We start from the raw sequence: 10746 nt of genomic DNA on the forward strand, positions 1-10746 counted from the left end.
CAGGTCGTTGGAGTCCGTCAAGGCTTTGGTGAGATGAGTAAAAGTTGGAATAGGTTGCCAAGGTTCGGGTTTCACCCCTGACTTAGCAATTTCTTCCTTGTTTTAATGAAATTGAGGAGATTATTCATCAAAATATGGATTTCACTCCTGATTTGGTATAATTCTCCTCGTTTGTTATTGGAAAAGTAATGAAAAAAACCCTTTTGATAGGTGGATAAACAGCATTGATCCGGCAATTTAGTCGAGAGTTTAAGGTTTTCACACCTAATCTTGACTAAATCGCCTTCTCATTATTGAAAATTCGAGTGTGATGATAGTGTAGAATAGCAGGATTTAGCGCATACGCTTGGTCTGTTGGTTCCTAACTATAGTCTAGGTCTCTAAGACAGCGACCCGGACTAGGTCGTGTCTAGCCTAATTCCCTATAGTTATGGCTCTGATACCAATCTGTCACACCCCAACCGATGGCGGAATCATCGGGGCATGGCACTGAGCGAAACAGATTGTCCAGAAGTTTCCATAACAACTATCATTACTATTTAGTTTAAATAATACATCCCATACCGTATCCCAAATAATAAAACAAGTTATTACAGATAAGCATCTAGTCAAATATACTGTTCCGACAACTCAGATTTAAATAAATATTGTTCAAATGCTTCTAGAGACTCGAACTGCAAGATCTACAGACAACTATGCTCTAGACGCTTATTCCTAGCTCGCCTTCCTTGCAGATAAGCATCCTAATTGCCTGCCACATACGTTAAAATAAAGTCAATACATATAATGTAAAGGTGAGCATACAAGTTTGATAATTAGCATAATAGAGTTCGAATAGTTTACGCATAACCAGCACGTAAACAGAGGAAAACGAAGCATGTTAATTATCGACATGGATCTATCGATACCAATGAATGCGGGTTGACTGCCCGAGGCAGATCGCAATACATGATTACCACCATAATCCATGCAAGTAATGGTCCTTAACAACCCCCGTGTGAACGGGTGACGAGTCCAAACGATAGTACTACGTCGTTAAGGCAGGTAGACAACATTCCACGTGTAAACATAACAACAAGCATTCATTTAGTCACGTAATACATGCAGAACGGTTAGCGTTTAAATAGTTGAGTAGTGTGTTCGATTGTGATTTAGATAAGTAACGTATGTAACACCCAAAAGTGCTAAAGCAAAAAGGGTTCGAGTATACTCACAGCGATTGATTGATGGATTGAAGGGAGCGCTTGAGAGCAGGGTTAGCCTGAATAGTTCGATGAGTAACACGTTAAATGGAAACAAGTGGTGTTGAGTCGAACAGCCTGGTCGATCGAACTGTAGGTTCGATCGAACGGGTTATTTGTTCGGTTGGACAGTCCGTTCGGTCAGCCTATTCGATCTACCGGTAGGCTCGATCGGTTGGACAGCCCGTTCGGGCAGCCTGTTCGATCGGCCGGTAGGCTCGATCGGTTGGACTGCTCTAGTGGATTGTTTCTTCCTTTGAGTAGGATGTGTTTGTTTATGATGGCTTGTCCTTTTGAGGTTTTCGTTGTAGTATTAGAGAACATTGAAGTGTCCTTACCTTTCAGGTCGATCGATCGAACGGGCCGTTCGATCGGCCGGCTTAACCGATAGGTTAGGTGCTTCAATAAGGAGTCCTCAGCAGGATGTCACCTGATCGGATGGCATGTTCGATCGGGTGGCACTCCCATGCGTCGAATGAATTGGAAATCGATTAAGTATTGAAGCATAGTATCTCATGATCCGACGAGTAATTCAACCCAAACCATAGTTCGATCGAACAACACTTCGTTCAATACTAGACTTAATGGAATGGTTAAAGTGTGGGGCCATGTGCTAGCCGATCGGCTGGCCTGGTCGATCGGCTGACATGTCGGATCGGTTGGGTTGTTCGTTCGAACAGCTTGTTCGATCGGTCAGCATTCTGACCTGGTCGGCCTGTTCGTCTAACACTTGGCTGTTCTGATTGTTTGACGTTATATCGGGGTATTTTAATAACGAGCTGAACCATGGAACCTTCGTTCTTACTTGTTTCCCCTGCTCGGACAGGAATCACCCAAGTCCGGCCGGTGAACTGTTCGGAACGGTAGTTTGATGTTTAACTCGAAGTCGGTGAACCTCGTAGATAGAATTCGAATCTTGAACCACACAACCATTAGAATGATTAGTGAGTTGGCTCAAGCTCCGTTTCTACCGGTTTGAAGGCATTGAGTGTAAAAGAGTTGAAAGAAAGTTGGAATTCCTTCTTTCAATCCTTCACATCATGTAAATGTTCAGATCTATGATAGATCTTAGTTTGTTTATGTGGAAATCGGCTAGATCCAAGTGATTCTTGGTGGATTGAAGCCAAAACATGAAGTTCTTGAAGAACACCATGATGACATCATCCTAGAACGCTTAGATCTTGATGATTTCATGGTTAGAATTCAAGATTCGAAAGATAAAAAGGTGTAGGAGTGTGCATAGATCAAAATCGTACAAGATTTAGGATGAAATCTTACCGGTATTGAGAGAAATCTGAGAAATAGTGAAGAACACGAGCTGGTCGGTCAGAAGGTTTCCAAAAGTGGAAAGAATAATAATGACAGGGCTATTTATAGGCCTCCCAAAGAGGAAAGGGCTGGCCGATCGGCCAGGCACCCCGATCGGACAGCCTGCTCGATCGGACAGTCCGTCCGATCGGCTGGGCTGTTCGATCGGCTAGGAGCCTGATCGATCCACAGCCTGCTTTGAGCGTTCGGTGCGACGATTTCTGATATTTCGATTTCGATTGAAGATGATACGAATACGATAGAGTTTCTATTCAAATTACTTTTAGTCCCAATCACTATATCTAACATACAATTATCTATATCCCGCGTAATCATTTCTTCACCAATTGTCACAACTTGATTTCGATTGAGTTTCGAGTTTCGATTCGATTGATCATCACACATAACATAAAGTAAACATGCACAAGTAACACATAAGGCACACACACACACATATATTAACAACCAAGGTTCGTGTAATTCGGGCTTTGAGTTCGATGATGATTCGATTAGCTTGATTATTAATTAATTGACTTTATCGCATTGTTACTTCCTACTATTCAATGTCGTAAAGCGTTTCGTGTCGATTGACATTCGATTACTTCGATTCTTTGATTAACAACACTTACTCCACATAATCCAAATAAAACATAAAATAGACTGATTACAGTCAAAGAAGTCAAACTTGACTTGGACTTTGACTTTGACATTCAAAAACACGGGGTGTTACAGGGAAGCTCGTTTTCAAGGCAAGGATGAAGACTTTTACAAGTTTGTTTTGAAGATCCGCACATATCAAAGGGGAGTATGTAAATGCACTATTTGGTAATAAGTGTTGGATTTACCTTATTGAAGAAGTTAAAGGGTCTTATTGTAACTTGTAATTATCAAAATCTTTTATACATTCCGAGTTTGTTAATCAGTTGTATGTATTCGGAGTTTATATGTTAAACTCGGAAGGTCAATAGGTTTGTCCGAATTTATTAGTTAAACTCAGATAGGTTTATTTGTTTTATATAGTCTGAGTTTGTTAGGATAAACTCAGAAGCTTGTTTGGATTAATGCTGTCCGAGTTTTGTTATGCCAATCCAGAAATACAGAAAGTTAATGCAATGACAAGAAACTTTTTGGGAAACATTCTTGCATAAGAAACCTAGAGAGAGAAACCCCACTAACTGTGTGCGTGACGGCTGATCATATGAGAATACTGAGTGTATTCTCAGATCGTGTTCATTTCTGTTTTCTACTCCTTCTGTTCCTTTACCTACGCAGCGGTACATTACGCTTGGTGGTTTCTGCACATCACGTGTGTTGATTGTTCGAGTGAAAGATCCGTATTCGAGAGTGGACTAAATGACCTTACAATTTTGATTGGATTATTAAGTTTTAATTTGATGTTTTAGTAGGGTTATAAATGAGTTGGTGGGCTGCCGTGCTCGATTTGTCTAAAGTTCAAGCAACACAAGTGAGAGTTTTTAAGTCAAACTCACTTAGGATCAACTTGTTTATACATTTATTGATTATGTTAGGTATATACGATATTTTAAGTTTTGATTGGCTATGTATGACATTTTACAAGTTTCCAAGGATAATAAAACTATTATATGATAAATAAATGTAATGATATTTTATATAATTAATAGGTTTGTTTAGATTGATAGGACTAATCAAGTATTGTACATAGCGTTTGGTATTAGACTCATTTATTAAACGAGCTTCAGTTTAGTCTCGTGCACGTTTAAGCTCAATTTAAATTAAAAATATTATTAACAAGCCGAACTTAAGAAGATCACGAGTAGCATGACTCGTTCATGCGTCTGATATGAAACCAAATAAGGAATTTGCTCAACTCTTCATTTTATTTGGGAGTTGTGACCACCCAAGACCAAATAAGCAGATAGTGACTTAGTGTTAAAAACAACTTCTTTTTTTTTTTTTTTTATAATCAACCAAATATCAATAATCCAACAAGATGCGTACATGTGAATAAGTTTTTTTTAACCATGGTTGTATGTTTAAGTTTATTTTCACCTACACGTGATGATAGACCTATAGCTAAAGATTTGAGTGTGCTAGCCGTTGGAAAAGATCCAAATCCAAACGGGTCATCAAATTGGGTAAAACTAGTCTACATGAAGCCCACTATCACTTAACCATGCATGCAAACATGGAGCAAATACTTGGTATTTCAAAATTTGAACCAAAAATTGACGGTAACGATAAACAACGAACGGAATCAAGATACAGAAACAATCACCACTCGATCTACTCGTTGGGCACTTCCGAAAGAACTATGATACAGAAGACACCACACAGTTCAATTGGAATACACAGTCCAATTCCAATTGAACTGTGTGGTGTCTTCTGTATCATAGTTCTTTCGGAAGTGCCCAACGAGTAGATCGAGTGGTGATTGTTTCTGTATCTCGATTCCGTTCGTTGTTTATTGTTACCGTCAATTTCTCGTTCAAATTTTGAAATACCAAGTATTTGCTATCACGTGATATGCTGATATAATAAATTTGCTTATATATTTTCATTGAGCTATGTTGGATTCGATGGATCCATATGCGTTTATAATTTATTTCATTTCAAGTAAATAGAATAAATTCATTATTCTGTTAAATTAAAAGAAATAATTCTTCCATATTTCGAGTTATTTTTAATTATTACGAGTAATAAGTTATAGGATATTATACAGTTCATTTATCTTTTATTATTAAAAAAATTTGTATCATATATGATACGTGTGTGGTACTAATTTCGAATAATTTGGTGGGCACTTGGACGAATGGACGTAGTTTCAAGAATAGTGAGAACTCACCAATGAGCCAACTTACACACTTCTGGCTATATGACCTACGTGCTATGTGTGTATATAATATATACATAACACCGGTTTCTTTTTAATATGATTTATTCATAAAACAAAAAAGCTAATTTGTTCCTGCAATATTGTTCAATAAACCTCAACATATACATGTGAAACAACTCAAAAAATAATCAAGGGATGGGCATGATTATAATGCATTAGAAAAATAATAGTAGCTTCATACTTTTTTTATGTATTACAAAATTAATATTAAGAGAAAAGATCAACTAGGAAGTTTAGGGGCTGTTTGTTAGCCTCTGAATGGTCATTAAGAGGCTACTTCTTAATGGAACCATTAAGAATTTTACCAATGAGAAGGTAGAAGAATGTGACATGTGATGATTTACCATTCAGAGGTTACCTCTTAACCATTCAGATTTGAAGTTACCTCTTATTCATTCAGAGGTTTTAAACCATTAAGAGGTAGCATCTGAATGGTCATTAAGAGGCTACCAAAGGAAGAATAGAAAGTAATAAGAGGAGGATATATGACAAAGATAAAACAACATAAGGAGGGACATTTTAGTCAAAGCTCACCATCTTCAAAAAAAACCCACTATCTGCAATTCATTTCTCTTCCCCGTATACTCAAATCCACCATTTTCAAAACAATACACTACCACATCACAGCCAACACCACCACCTCCACCACCACCTACGATCGCCACTATCATGCTGGAAACTAGATCTGAAATAACCACCACCACCTTCAACCACCTGTTGGGTTTTTTCAGATCTGAAACCACTATCCACCGCCACCACTCCACCACCCACCGCCACCGCAACAAGTTTCCCCATGGTGTATCGGAGTTCTTTCTCTGTCCACTGTCGTTAATCGGAGTTCTTTTGTAAGTTGTGTTATTTTTTATTTTCATTGTTAGGTTATCAAACCTCAATTGCGTTTTTCACCTCACCATGTTTTAGTTAGAGTTCTTTTCATTTTTGTTCTTCTGGATGTTTAAAGCAGAGGCATGACCATGCTAAAATAGATGCATGATCATGTTAGAATAAGTGCATGACCACGTTAAAACCCATTGCATTTTAGAACCTGCAGTGCAAAGAACATGATCATGCTAAGACAGAGGCATGATCATGTTGGAACTAAAGCATACCTATATTAAAACTACATTGCTTTTTAGAACCTATGTTAAAGAGTAAATTACGTTTTTGGCTCCTGTGGTTATATCAGTTTTACTATATTGGCCCAAAATAAGAATTTTTAACATATCTGCCCCTATGGTCCCTATAACTAACCGTTTTGGCCCCTAAATCTAACCAAACCCTAACTCAGGTTAATTATTAGGCACATGATGGGCACATGATGGGTAATATGGTAATTTCACCTCCCATCATCATCTAACCCAGATTTTTCAAGAACATCATCATCTTAAACCCAGATTTTTCAAGAACATCATCATCTTCAACCATCATCATCCCCAGATCTTCATTTAAATCTAACCCAGATCTCATCATCTTCAACCATCATCATCATCAGCATCCCCATATCTTCAATTAAATCTAACCCAGATCTTTAACGAACATCATCATCTTCAACCATCATCATCATCCCCACATAAACTTCAAACACAGATCAAAACCCTTCATAAATTTCAAAAGATAAACAGAAGAAACAGAGCAGTACAGTCAACAAGCACGAGCATCAGAAGTAGTACAGTCAACAAGCACAAGCAATCGGAGCATATTAGGCAACTAAACCAAATCATAAATGACTGACTTGTGATTTCTAATCGAGCATATTAGGCAACTAAACCAAATCAATCGATTCGCTCATATAACAGAAGAAACAGAGTAGTACGGTCAACAAGAACGAGCATCAGAAGCAGTACAGTCAACAAGCACAAGCAATCGGAGCATATTAGGCAACTAAACCAAATCATAGATGACTGACTTGTGATTTCTAATCGAGCATATTAGGAAACTAAACCAAATCAGTCGATTCACTCATATAACAGAAGAAACAGAGCAGTATAGTCAACAAGCACAAGCAATCGGAAGATCAGATGATATGTGTTCAATCCCAGATGTAAGGGCTATTGAATATTGGGGGAAATCGAAGATCATGGGCTGCGGATGAGGGGATGATGATGATGGTTCTTCATCTGGATTCGTAGTGCAAAAAGTGGAGGATGAGGGGATGATGATGATGGTGACTGAAGATGATGAGATCTGGGTAAAAAGTGGAGAAGGTTGATGGGAATTTAGGGCTTTTGTGTATATATATAAACACAGATCTTCATTTAATTTGTTTTTAATATGTGGGGGAGGGGAAATTACCATATTACCCATCATGTGCCCATCATGTGCCTAATAATTAACCTGAGTTAGGGTTTGGTTAGATTTAGGGGCCAAAACGGTTAGTTATAGGGACCATGGGGGCAGATATGTTAAAAATTCTTATTTTGGGCCAATATAGTAAAACTGATATAACCACAGGGGCCAAAAACGTAATTTACTCTATGTTAAAACTCCATTGCTTTTTAGAACATGCAGTGCAAAATATTGATTTTGAGTTTCACTGCGTTTTACAACCTGGAGTGTAAAGAACATGATCATGCTAAAATGGAAGCATGGTACAAAAGCATGACATTAACATGGCTATGTTAAACTCCATTGCTTTTTAGAACCTGTAGTGCAAAATATTGATTTTTGGTTTCATTGCCTTTTACAAGCAAAGAACATGATCATGCTAAAATAGAAACATGGTCATGTTGGAACAAAAGCATGACCATGTTAAAACATTAACATGGCTTTGTTAAAACTCCATTGCTTTTTAGAACCTGCAGTGCAAAATATTGATTTTTGGTTTCATTGCGTTTTACAAGCAAATAACATGATAATGCTAAAATAGAAGCATGGTCATGTTGGAACAAAAGCATGGCCATGTTAAGACATAAACATGGCCATTTTAAAACTCCATTGCTTTTTAAAACCTGCAGTGCAAAATATTGATTTTGTGTTTTATTGCGTTTTACAACCTCTAGTGCAAAGAACATGATCATGCTAAGATAGAAGCATGGTCATGTTGGAACAAAAGCATGCCCATGTTAAAACATAAACATGGACATGTTAAAACTTCATTGCTTTTTAGAATTTGTAGTGTAAAATCTTGATTTTGGGTTTCATTACGTTTTAGAACTGCAGTGTAAAAGAACATCAAAGAACATGATCATGTTAAAAGGGAAGCATGATCATGTTGGAACAAAGACATGACCATGTTAAAACATAAACATAAACATGACCATGTTAAAACCCATTGCGTTTTAGAACCTGGATGTTGGAACAAATGCATGGTCATGTTAAAACAAAAACATGACCATGTTAAAACAAAGACATGACCATGTTAAAAGAGAAACATCACCATGTGAAACCCATTGCGTTTTAGACCTGGAGTGTATGCTTTCAGAATTTGAGTTCAAAGAAAATGATCATGCTAAAACATAAACATGATCATGTTAGAATAGAGGCATGACCATGTTAAAACATAAACACGACCATATGAAACCCGATTGCGTTTTAGAACCTGGGTAATAATGTGTTGTTCTATCAATTGTGTTTTACGCATCTGGCTTTTCGAAAAAAAAATCAAAAGTATAGCAATAGTGTGCTCGTTTCAAAAATTAAAAAACGCTCATTTTTATGGTGCAATTTTTATAAAAAAAATATTGTCGTATGAAAAAGTTATTAACGTTTTAAAAACGATGAGGAACTGGAGGAGTGAGAAACTATTGACTTGGATAGGGTAGAATACCCTCAAATGCCTCTTTTTTTATTTAATTTCACTCATTTAGTCTTAGTCATTGATTATTTAATAGATGGTCAAGATTACTTTCTAATCTTGCTATCCAAATAAAATTTCTAGTATTGTTAAATACATAAAAAATATAAACATAATATTCTGACCCTTAATGTTAATACATAAAAAATATGAACCTAATAAAATATGATGCATATATGATGATTGCAACTTTAAATACTTGAACGGAATTACCTTTTAAAAACATTAATCGTTTCGCTACAAAATTTGAACTTAATTAGTTTTATTAACTATAAATTCTAACCAACAATGTTGAATTATTAGTTTTGCCCAAAACCCTTAAAAACATGTATATAACATGTGTAAATTTTTTCAAGAAAAAAAAAACATCGGGAGCTTTGAGTTTCCCGGGTTTTCTAAATTAAAGTGGGTTTTCTATACATCCTTCCCCCTATATATATATATATATATATATATATATATATATATATATATGTGGTAAGGATAGTGTAAAAAGGGTCTAAAGTGTGAGAAGTGTATTATAACACTATATATAATATTATATAACACCATATAAACACCGTATAATAATATGTAACATCATATAATACCATATAACACTATACAACATTATATAACAAATATAACACCATACATCTATCATAGACATGCTATCAGACAAACTTTAGTGTTATATTTGTTATATAATGATATATAGTGTTACAGAGTGTTATATGGTATTATATGGTGTTACATATTGTTATACAGTGTTTATATGGTGTTATATAGTATTATATCTAGTGTTGTAATACACTTCTCACACTTTGAGCACTTTTTACAGGATCCTCTACATATATATATATATATATATATATATATATATATATATATATATATATATATATAGAGGATCCTGTAAAAAAGGCCTAAAGTGTGAGAAGGGTAAGAAAGAATCTCAGCCATTAGATTTTTCGATCTAATGGTTGAGATCAATAGGGACCAAATTGTAAAATATTTTTATTAATTTGGATTGATTTGAAATATCTATGGGCAATATAGTCTTTTAAACCCACTAGAAATTAGGTAATGCACATGTAACTTCCCCCGTCTTTTTTAAACGTCAATGACTTTTTATACGTAACTTTTTTTAAAAAAAAATTACACCATAATAACGAGCGTTTTTTATCTTTAATATGAGTACCATATTGCTATACTTATATAGAGAAAAAAATATGTTTCGATTAGATGTTTAGTCAATGAATGGTGTTATATACTTGCTGAATGGTGATATATATATACTTGCTGAATGGTTTATATACTTACTGAATGGTGTTATATACTTGCTGAATGGTGTTATATACTTACTGAATGATGTTATATACTTGCTGAATGGTGTTACATATTTCCTATAATTAAGGTGGCGGTCATAGGAAGTTTTTAATTAATTGAATTAATGATAAAATTACTTGTTTACCATTTTCAATTAATTTAGATCTAATAGCTGAGATTATTTCTTACCTTTCTCACACTTTTGGTCTTTTTTACAATAA

The sequence above is a fragment of the Helianthus annuus genome, chromosome 2, assembly GCF_002127325.2.
Source record: "Helianthus annuus cultivar XRQ/B chromosome 2, HanXRQr2.0-SUNRISE, whole genome shotgun sequence".
In the NCBI taxonomy this organism is placed as follows: domain Eukaryota; kingdom Viridiplantae; phylum Streptophyta; class Magnoliopsida; order Asterales; family Asteraceae; genus Helianthus; species Helianthus annuus.